Here is an 11,225-nt window from a genome sequence, read left to right on the forward strand (position 1 = left end):
TAGGTAAACATGACTATTTATGTTGTGGCAACTAATGATTATGTTGTGGCAACTTGTGATTTTAACGCAACTTTTGAGTAGCGTGGACTTAGGTGCCTGTTCGTGGAGTTTACTAAAAAAAAGAGCTTGCGATGAATTGCCTTATTATTTTAAGTTGACCTTTTTTTTTTTACTGTGAAGTAGTAGCCAACTGTATTGAATCTGACAGCAGCGGCATCACAATATATCATAATGCTTTTGTTATAATAAGGATATAATTACAGGTAAGACCATTGATGTCTCCATATTGCCATGCTAATGCCTATGTTAAATTTTTCTTTCTTTATCTATAATTTGTTATGAAAAATAGCGGTCTACACAAATAAACTATAGCTACAACATGCCACAGTTGAAATATAAATCTTTAGTGAAAAATCTATAATAAATCGATTATCTATTATAAATTCTACATCAAGTTAGTCCAAATGGTCATGATTAAATTTAAATTCTAATTTAAGTTGGTGCAGGATGATGTTTTCCCCTCTTTTCCCACATTTTTTAATGGCTGAGTTAGATCATGTTTGACTTTTTCCGTAGCATTTTACTACATTCTCAATAGAATTCATATGTGCATTCAAGTGGGTTGCACATTTTATCATCAGCGGCGCAATAGGACCGGCTCGCCCAAATCTAATCAAACTTTTAGAGCGCGCTGATAACATGCCTATGGTGATTCGCTGGCACTCATGCATAATTAAACAACTGGGCTTCAGACTAAGTCCTCTCATGCAGATTGATCCGTTCATCTTATAAAAGCTGGTAGGTTTAGGATTAGTTGTGGGGGAGGGGTTATGATTGGGGGAGGGGTTATGATTAGGGGTGGGGTTAGGATTAGGCAATCAGGTAGTGACTTCAACGAGGGGGGTAATAATTACAGATCAAAATATACAACTTTATAAATATATATGTGTGTGTATATACAATAGGCCTATAGTACTAGGCTTACTGTGGGTTAGAAAACCGGGTTACCCCTACCATCGTTTTAATTTTTTTCTAGTGATAAAAATCTATTCGTTCACAGAACAGACACTAAAATTAAAAACTGAATGCATCTGCTCAATGCAGTGTGAGCCGAACGAGAATCGCAGCACATACCAGCAGCAGAGTCAGATTTCATTTATCACTGAAGTGAGGAGCTGACTGACAAGACGATGGCGGAAGATTTGGTTTCAAAGCAAAATGTAAAAGCGCCTATTTGGCAATATTTTGAATTTAAACCCAATGCTAATAGGGAATCTGCAAAGGATTAATTGTGGTTCCCCGAACTGACGCTAATTTGAATGCCGACTGGCATTCATAAGGTGCGTGTCCACATGGCGCGGAGCAGAGCAAGTGTTTTCAGTTCATTGATTGAAAACACTCTGCTCTGCACCATTATGAATGCCCGTGCGGCTGATTTAAAAGCAAGGTGCAAAATAGGTAACCCAACCCCCCTCCTTACATGTCGATTAACCTGTGGGAAAATTTCCTCACTGTCACATCCCTAATATATATATACACAGTATATATGTGTATAAATATGTGTGTGTATATACAGTATATACTCACAGACATATATACACTCACCTAAAGGATTATTAGGAACACCTGTTCAATTTCTCATTAATGCAATTATCTAATCAACCAATCACATGGCAGTTGCTTTAATGCATTTAGGGGCGTGGTCCTGGTCAAGACAATCTCCTGAACTCCAAACTGAATGTCATAATGGGAAAGAAAGGTGGTTTAAGCAATTTTGAGCATGGCATGGTTGTTGGTGCCAGGCGGGCCAGTCTGAGTATTTCACAATCTGCTCAGTTACTGGGATTTTCACGCACAACCATTTCTAGGGTTTACAAAAAATGGAGTGAAAAGGGAAAAACATCCAGTATGCGGCAGTCCTGTGGGCGAAAATGCCTTGTTGATGCTAGAGGTCAGAGGAGAATGTGCCGACTGATTCAAGCTGATAGAAGAGTAACTTTGACTGAAATAACCACTCGTTACAACCGAGGTATGCAGCAAAGCATTTGTGAAGCCACAACACGCACAACCTTGAGACGGATGGGCTACATCAGCAGAAGACCCCACCGGGTACCCCTCATCTCCACTACAAATAGGAAAAAGAGCCTACAATTTGCAAGAGCTCACCAAAATTGGACAGTTGAAGACTGGAAAAATGTTGCCTGGTCTGATGAGTCTCGATTTCTGTTGAGACATTCAGATGGTAGAGTCAGAATTTGGCGTAAACAGAATGAGAACATGGATCCATCATGCCTTGTTACCACTGTGCAGGCTGGTGGTGGTGGTGTAATGGTGTGGGGGATGTTTTCTTGGCACAGTTTAGGCCCCTTAATGCCAATTGGGCATCGTTTAAATGCCACGGCCTACCTGAGCATTGTTTCTGACCATGTCCATCCCTTTATGGCCACCATGTACCCATCTTCTGATGGCTACTTCCAGCAGGATATTGCACCATGTCACAAAGCTCGAATCATTTCAAATTGGTTTCTTGAACATGACCAGCGCCAGCTCAAGCATTTTCTCCTCAGCATCAGGGTGCTCAAACCGCTTTGGGCAGAGTACTGTGAACAGTTTGGCCATTTTTTTTAAGTCTGAAAATCGACTTTCAAACTGCCCCACAAAAACATCGAGAATGTAAAAATAAATATCCGCTTTAAACGGGCTTCTGCTGTCCTCGATCTGGTCATCCTCTGCGTCCTCGTCAAAATGCCTTTTTCTTTTGCGAACCCTCTGCTCCGCAAACTCGGTGGCTGCATCGCTTTCTCTGGCCATATTTCTTGCAGTGTTCTCCATACTGCCAAATGCCTCCTCTGTGGGTAACTCCCTGATCTGAGCCACAGTACTGTCAATAAGATCCACAGCAGTGTTGACATTCAGTGATTCTTTTTGGAGGTAATTCGACAGGATGTATGTCCTCTTCTACAAATCGTTCCAAAACACCAACATAAAAATAAATTCAAATGTGCTTAGTTTTGACAGTAGGCCGTCAGCTTCAGAGGCCACCTTGGGTGCGCTGTTGTGGTGGTGTTGGATACGGTTCAGAGCTTTGAGAATAGCTGGGAGGCTTTGTATCACCGCTTCTGTGGCCTGCATCCTGGAGGCCCACCTTGTGTCAGAAAGGCTTTTCAGCGTAAGAATGGTTCTTTCCAGTTGCATGTTTTCCTGCTCCTCCTCCAGTATTTTAAATCTTGGAAGACTTGAAGTTAAAAAGCAGTACAAGGTCTCAAGTGTACCGAAAAAAACTTTTGCGCTACACAAACAACACGCAGCATCCATAAGAATCAGATTGAGGTTGTGTGTGCAGCAGTGGACATAAAATGCCTTGTCTGAGAAATGTTGCTTGACCCTGGCTTGCAGCCCTGTTAACTGCCCTGACCTGGTTCTGGCACTGCCATATGCTTGTCCCCTCAGATCATTTACATTAAGACCAAGGTCCTTTGTCAGCGAATTATGCAGAAGATCATAAAATGACGCCGCACTGCCATCAGGTAACTCCTCAAATTTAATAAAGTGCTCGATGCTGCTGCCTGTTTTGGTGACATATCTGAGTGAAAGAGAAAACTGATCCATTCTCGTTATATCTATTGTGGAATCTACGATAACTGAGAAAAACTTCGCTGACTTTATCTCATCGATTATTGTGCTCAGTGTCTCTTTGGAAAGAACTGCAATGAGCTCGTTTTCTCCTGACTGGGTTATTCATGTGCTGCTCGAGGATGGAGTCGTAGTGAGCCAGCAACTTCAGGAGCTCTAAGAAATTCCCTCTCAGGGTAGTCAGGGGCTCCCAGCCCAGCATGTTCTCTGTGGCCACGAAAAGCCAGCCCCTGTCTGGCTAAAAAGAGCGTGGTGTCCACAAGCCTGTGTAGGATTTTTCTGTTCTTCTCTAAATGCTCTCTCTCGGCTTTCAGAAGCTCCACAATGACAGTGCTGTCCTGACTTAAACGAAACTTTGTCATTAAATAAGTCTTCTCTGCCTCCCGGTGAGCGCCGGACCTTTCATGCGTCTCAACCCGCTCTCTCCCTTTTTTAAATGAAGAAACCCCCATACATGGGTCAGCCCAGGATTTCCCAGGACTGTCATTGGCCTTTTTACCAAAAAGCCAGCAACAAAAACAGAACAGTCGGTTTGCCCTGGGTGAGTACACCAACCACTGACGCTCCACTGGGTTACGTGAGCCTCCCATCTGGCGCATATACCAAGCCGGACTGAAGCGTCGCTTATCCTGGTCATGTGGGAACTCTTTGTAGCCGTCCCTCAAACTAGGCTGGCAAGGACCATGTCCAATCACCGGACGGATCAATTCAGTGGTGAGAGGCCGGTGGCGAAAAAGGTACGGGTCAGTGGGATATTCGTCTTCAGACAGGACATTGGCTAGGCGGTGCGCCTCTGAAGGACCCATGCTGGCGCTGCTGCTGGGGCCAGAGGCATCCGTGACAGACGAGGTATCCTCCACTTCAGATTGCCGGTGACAATCGTCCCCCTCCGGGCTTTGATGGGCTTGACCGCTGTCAGCCTCATCGTTTGCCGGTGTCAGGCTAGTAACGCTAGCACTAGCAGTAACGTTAACTATCGATGACTGAGTAACGTTAACGGTATTATTATCATTTTGACAGTGAGTTGTGGATGATGATGATAAGTACGATGTGAAAGGAGCACACAATGCTACCACACTTTTCCTACTATCTCGTTCTTTTCTTTTTAATGTGCCCGGTTTATATTTTCTCTCCATTTTCGTAACTATTTGTACTAGCCATTCCCAAACTGTGGTCCACGGACCGTGAGGGTACTGCAGGTGGTCCGTGGAAAGGCAAAATAAAATATAAAATATTTTTTTACCTTCATTTTACAAGGAAATTCCCATAAAAAAGTAAAAAGAATATGTAGGCCTATATTGATATAAAACTTAAATTAAATTGTCAAGTTATTGTGTGATTACTAAAATAGGCTAGTGGCACTCGGCCGTGAAGTTCAAGTTCAGTGCCGTTAGAACCACAACATGGGATCAGTGGATAGCAACAGGTTCTCTGAAGAGAAAAGAGGCAGAGGCAAATATGTTCTTATTATCACATCACACGCATAGCCTTTATAGGCAGTTTATATGAAACTAAATGTTTATTAATGGAATGAATAAGTTTCTTGATCTCGCCTTTCTGAAATGTTTTGCGGATGTGCTGTAAGTGGGCAAACTCAAGCCTACTTTTTGAGGACTTGTAAAACTCTGAAGATTAATAATCCCCTAAAATCACCAAAGGTTTTGAAATGTTGACTATGTCCAAGTGTTCTTATTACTGTATAGATTTCATACTCCATTGCTATGTAAATAAGCCTGTTGTTCAAATGAACCTGATTATGCCCTCGGGCGCTTGAGTAAATAAATAAATTGAATATGTGGCAGCCTTTGTGTGCAGTAAACTTTCCCTTTAAGCGCCAAAGTCGCAAAATTGCGACAAGACGTCATACTTAATAAAACAGGCTGTAGATCCTAATATGGTGTAATATCTAATTTGTATTCCCTACCACTAGATGGCAGACATGTAATACTTCTATTCAAGATCAAAATGACGTCATGTTCCTATTCAAAGGGTGCTTCTCAATTCTTATTTGTGCATCCTCGTTTCCTTGGGGGGGGGGGAGAATTGATACGTGCGTCATGTTTAGTCGATAAAACTCTTCCGCAAAGGGTACACCTGTGTATCCTCGCTCATAGCTCCTCTGGAAGCCTCCTCACTCCTCGATCCTTGCCTCCTCGCGGTGCAATTAGAGAATTGAGATGTCCTTCAAGATGGCTGAGCTCGATTGGTTTCCGGGTCATAGGATGGAGGACGGAGGAGCGAGGAGACGAGGAGGGATATTGAGAAGCACCCAAAGTGTTGGAGGAAACAGCAGAGCAAGTGAGCGATCGTGTCATTGATGCGGAAGCAGTTCAGTTCAGAGCGTCTGAGTAAATTGTGAGATTTGTGAGAGAAAATCGTCAAATGGCTAATAAAAACTTGTACCGTGAGGATGTGTTGCAAATGTTATTCGCCGATTCTGACTCTGAAGGGGAATATTTGTCTTTTGTGAATGACGATCGGCCGTCTAATGATCGCGCTTCTCCCGGTACATCTTTGCCGTGCAATGGTGCCGCCCGCGCTTCTCTCGGTACATCTTTGACGCGCAATGGTGCCGCGCGCGCTTCTCTCGGTACATCTTTGACGCGCAATGGTGCCGCGCGCGCTTCTCCCGGTACATCTTTGCCGTGCAATGGTGCCGCCGCGCAAGGCGAGAGTGTTCACGACGCACAAACAGATCATTTTGACCATTTGCCCAACGGGGATGGGGGTGGCCGTAGTCTTTTCCTGAATATTACTGATGAACTGATCAAAAATTAGACTACTGCTCACATGTGTTTTACTACTAAAGTATTGTAATATAGTCATAATTTAGTACTTTCTCCTATTTTATTGTTGGTTTCCTCTTTTCCGATCATTTGGAATGAGGATAAAAAAAGAAAAGAAAAAAAAGCATGTAAATAAATTCCAACATCAATTCAATATCTACTATTTCCTGAATATTACTGATGAACTGATCAAAAAGTAGGCTACTGTTCACATGCGTTTTACTACTATATAGTATAGTAATAATTTAGTACTTTCTCCTGTTATTGTTGGTTTCCTCTTTTCTCATCATTTGGAATGAGGATAAAAAAAAATGCAAATAAGTTCAAACATCAGTTCAATATCTACTATTTCCTGAATATTATGAAATTCAAGAGGGCCGCCCCCTGGTGACGTCATAATATGCAAATTAGATGAGTATATTTACACCCCACATAAACTTTCAGTCATCCCCAACATTTTTCTAATTTACAGTAGATCTCTATCTTTAAGCCCTTTCAAGCCACAAGCTTTTGAAATTTTGATGTCAAAATCCAGCATTTAAAAAAAAAAAAAAACCTTGGCGCCTAAAGAGTGCAAGCCTGTTGTACTGATGTGATGACCAGTCATAGTTTTAGTGCTAGTAAGTCTATTTAGAGGTGCGGATTAATTCAGGTAGGAGTGTGAAGGCATATTTTATTATGTGTATTATGAGGTGGTCCGCGAAAATTCTTGATTACAAATAGTGGTCCACACACACAAAAACTTCGAAAACCCCTGCTCTATATTATACATTCACACCCAGTTCGCACCTCACGACACTTTACAAAGTCTGTAATTGTAGCGCCTCTTAGCGGTAAAAGGCAGCAAATACACACCCGCAATTTACCGCCGCGGGAACGGGAACGTAAAAGTATTATTCTGGTTGAGTACCAACTGTACTTGCCTGGGCCCCGTTCCTGTGCAGTGACGCAAGATTGGCGGCGTTTGAGTGGCCCCTAATTGGCACGGGGCCCTGGGGCGGCTGCACCCAAGCACCCAGGCTATCTCCGCTACAGCATACAGTACCTGCAGTATTGACCTGCATTAAATTTAAATTTAACATTCAAATGGTGGAACTTTTGTTTAGCAGATCAGAGATTCTGGGTTCAGACATTGTTGCAGCACCTCTCTTCTCAGTCTGTCAGTAACGGTCTGTTTAGTTCCTTTCTCTATGAAGCCCCTCCTTCTGAAAAGTGCACTGTGATCTGATTGGTCGGCTGGGCCAGTGTTTTGTTAACCACTTTCAGTGTGTTTCGGAAATGTCCTGCCTCTTACTATAAGTGCAAGTTTCAACACACTACTAACTAATGATCAGGGGTTCTAATCCGCCCTCGTATAGTCCCCCCGAATCCATAATTTCTTTACAATTTAAAGGTACAGTGTTATATCGTCAGTCAATCATGAAAGTGCAAATGCGTGTCCAATTTTTTTGTGCGAGAGTGAAGGAAATCCGCCAGCAAGTTGAGAGATTTGTGCTCGTGCATTACTTGGTTGCGCTCTCGACGTTCATTAAAATAACGCCATAGAAACGGCATTCAATTAAATGCTGTTTTTTTATTGGTTAAAATTGAACAGTTCAGACACCCATTATCTGACATTGTTTACAATACAAGCTGTTTTATTGACGTCTTTCCGCGGTTGAAACCTTATTGTTGTAAACTGTTACCAATTTTTCTTTTGGGACAGTGAGAATAAAACAATTGCTACTACAATTTATTTACAAATATTTAATTGGACCAACGACACGGTTTGATAAACTACATTTTTCCATTGGCTCAACATATTATTTCTGATTGAGCCCATGTTAACAGACTGTGGCCACAATTAATAAAATTAAATTCACAAAAATTCAGTTAGGCCAATTGAAAAAGTTAGATGTGACCAGTCACTAGAAAAAATTGAGATGGAGAGGTTTGAATTTTTTTACAGTGTGGGACAAATTGTTCTGGGTAATTTCGGTGGAAAAGCAGCTCAAGTGTTCTCAGTTTAGGTGTCTAGTTAGGTTCTCATTTTGTTTGATGTCTAATGAAGCCCTCAGTTTCAGTTAGTTTCTTGTTCTGCATTGTTTGTCATGAGTGTTTAAGTTGGTTGTGTTTCAGTCTCCTGTGTATCCTTGTGAGTTTCATATTAAAGACTGTTTCAACGATTCCTTGTCTTTATGGGCTATTGACTACAGCCAACCATGACAGAATGCAGAACCCAAAAACAAAAATGGCTGAAGATCCCCTCCTCTCCCTCTGTCAAGAACTGCCCGCTCTCCCAGACAAAAAACAAAAGATCGATTAAATGTCAGTCAAGTCCCAAACTCAACCTGAATACAAGTATAACTCAGTTACTCTCCTAAAAATAAAGGTTCCAAAAGGTTTTTTTTTTTCTTTCTTCGCAGCAATGATAAATAACCATTTTGAGTTCCTAAAAGAACCTTTCAGTATACAGTTGTTACAATTTGTTGTGTGTGTGTGTGTGTGTGTGTGTGTGTGTGTGTGTGTGTGTGTGTGTGAAGAACATTTTAATAATCTGGTAAACCCTTTTCCACTATTAAGAACCTTTTGTGAAATAGAAAGTTTCCATGAATGTTCTTCATGGAACCATAGATTCCAACAACAAACCTTTATTTGTAAGAGTGTATCAGCCATTTGAGATTGAGAAACATAGCTCAATTATCTGTTTCTCACCTTGTGATGTCCTTATTGGTGAAAGCACTGATGAGCCACTCCATATCCAGAATCTTGAGTGGGGAAAGCACCAGGTAAGTTGATTTGTCCACGTCTATAGTGCTCTCAGGATAGATAATTCAGTGAGTGGTCTTAAAACCCACATCCTTCTCATAACCTTTTGTTGGGCCCATATTTATCCTGGCTTAACAAAGCAAGACTGGGTCAAGAAACATGTGAAAGATCATCATGTAAAAACGAAATGACTGTCAACCAAATTTAAATGCATTTAAATGGTTTTTTTTTTTAGCTTTACTGGGCAAAGAATGACAGCAGACTGCAAAGCTTACAAAGTTTATGGCTAAAAGTGACACTGAACAAACACACAGTTTTGATCATGTCTTGGAAATCAAGAGGTGAGGAGTCTCACAAAAACAGTCAAACAAATTCTATTATATATCATTCTTTACCTAATGACAAAGTTGTCCAGCCTGATCTTCACGTCATGCCCGCCAAGGCTGAGGATCTTCACGTCATGCCTGACCAGCCTGAGCTTATTCATGTCAGTCCTGCCGAGCCTGCACTTCACGTCAGTCCTGCGCGTCACGTCACGGCCGCCAAGCCAGAGGCTGTTCAAGTCACGTCTGCCAAGCCAGAGACTGTTCGCGTCACGTCTGCCCAGCCAGAGGCTGTTCAAGTCACGTCTGCCCAGCCAGAGGCTGTTCACGTCACGCCTGCCGATCCAGAGGCTGTTCACGTCACGCCTGCCCAGCCAGAGGCTGTTCACGTCACGCCTGCCGATCCAGAGGCTGTTCACGTCACGTCTGCCTAGCCAGAGGCTGTTCACATCACGTCTGCCCAGCCAGAGACCCCGGACAAGATGGCCGCCGCCGAGCCGGTGTCTGTTCCTGAGCCGGTTTCTGTTCCTGCCCATAACCCCATAGCTGCCCCCAAGAAAATTGGGCAGTAGGCCCAATGGGGGAATGGGGGCCCATAGCTGCCCCCAATGGGGGATGGGCAGTAGGCCCCTCGATGGGACCATGGAGGCCGCGCCGCCATGGCCACCTGAACTGCCTGGTCCACCCTGGACCCCTGCACTGCCGGATCCGCCCTGGCTCCCTGCACTGCCAGATCCGCCCACGCCATGGCCCAGGTCCACCCACGCCACGCCACGGCCCAGGTCCGCCCACGCCACGGCCCAGGTCCGCCCACGCCACGACCCAGGTCCGCTCACGCCACGACCCAGGTCTGCCCACGCCACAACCCAGGTCCACCCACGCCACGCCACGCCACGACCCAGGCCCATGCCACGTCCCATGTCCTGTCCCCCTGCACGGGCCTGGCCCACCATCCCTCCCCCTAGACCTCCTCTATCCACCACCCTCCTGAAGTTATGTTTTGTGTTGGTTTTGTCGGGCGTCGGGAGTCGCCCTTAGAGGGGGGGATCTGTCACGATTTGGTCTTGTCTCTGTCACCTTTTGGTTTGTTCATGTCATGTTCCATGTCTGTCATGTGATTCCCTGTTTGTCAGGTGATCCTGCCATGTGTCTTGTCATTGGTTAATCGTCTGTTCATTGTTCACAGGTGTCCCTTGTCTTGTCATTAATCTTGTGTATTTAAGCCCTCATGTTTGCCATGTGTCTTGGTCAAGTATTGTTTCCTGTAATCCTCTGTTGTTGTAAGTCTATGTCCACGGTTTTGTTTCATGCCACGTCATGCTTTTGTTTTGATCTTGTTATGTGTTGTATTTTGAATAAACTGCACTTGGGTTCTCTCGCTACAACTTGCCTCCAGTGGATCCTTACAATATCATTTTCAGTCATAAAAAAAGTAATGTAATTAAGCATTGGTCAGCATTTATCGTTATTATTGTGCATAAATGTTGGGGTGGGCTTAGCCTGGCATGCCAGACCTACATCAAGATGTTAGGTCTGGGAACTCTCCATTGACATGCCTCAATCCGAGGGGCGGGATAAACGGTTACCTTTCAAAATCCCTCTGCACACAATACGACAGCGCTACAACCAACCAGAGCAACGAACGGTTGTGGATGAGTGAGTCCCATGCGTTTTTCCACCAGCGGAGCTAATTGATATATTAAACTTTTGCCGTATCAGGACGGCAAAATTCCGA

The sequence above is a fragment of the Rhinichthys klamathensis genome, unplaced genomic scaffold, assembly GCF_029890125.1.
Source record: "Rhinichthys klamathensis goyatoka isolate OS25496 unplaced genomic scaffold, OSU_Roscu_1.1 h1tg000690l_1, whole genome shotgun sequence".
NCBI lineage: Eukaryota > Metazoa > Chordata > Actinopteri > Cypriniformes > Leuciscidae > Rhinichthys > Rhinichthys klamathensis.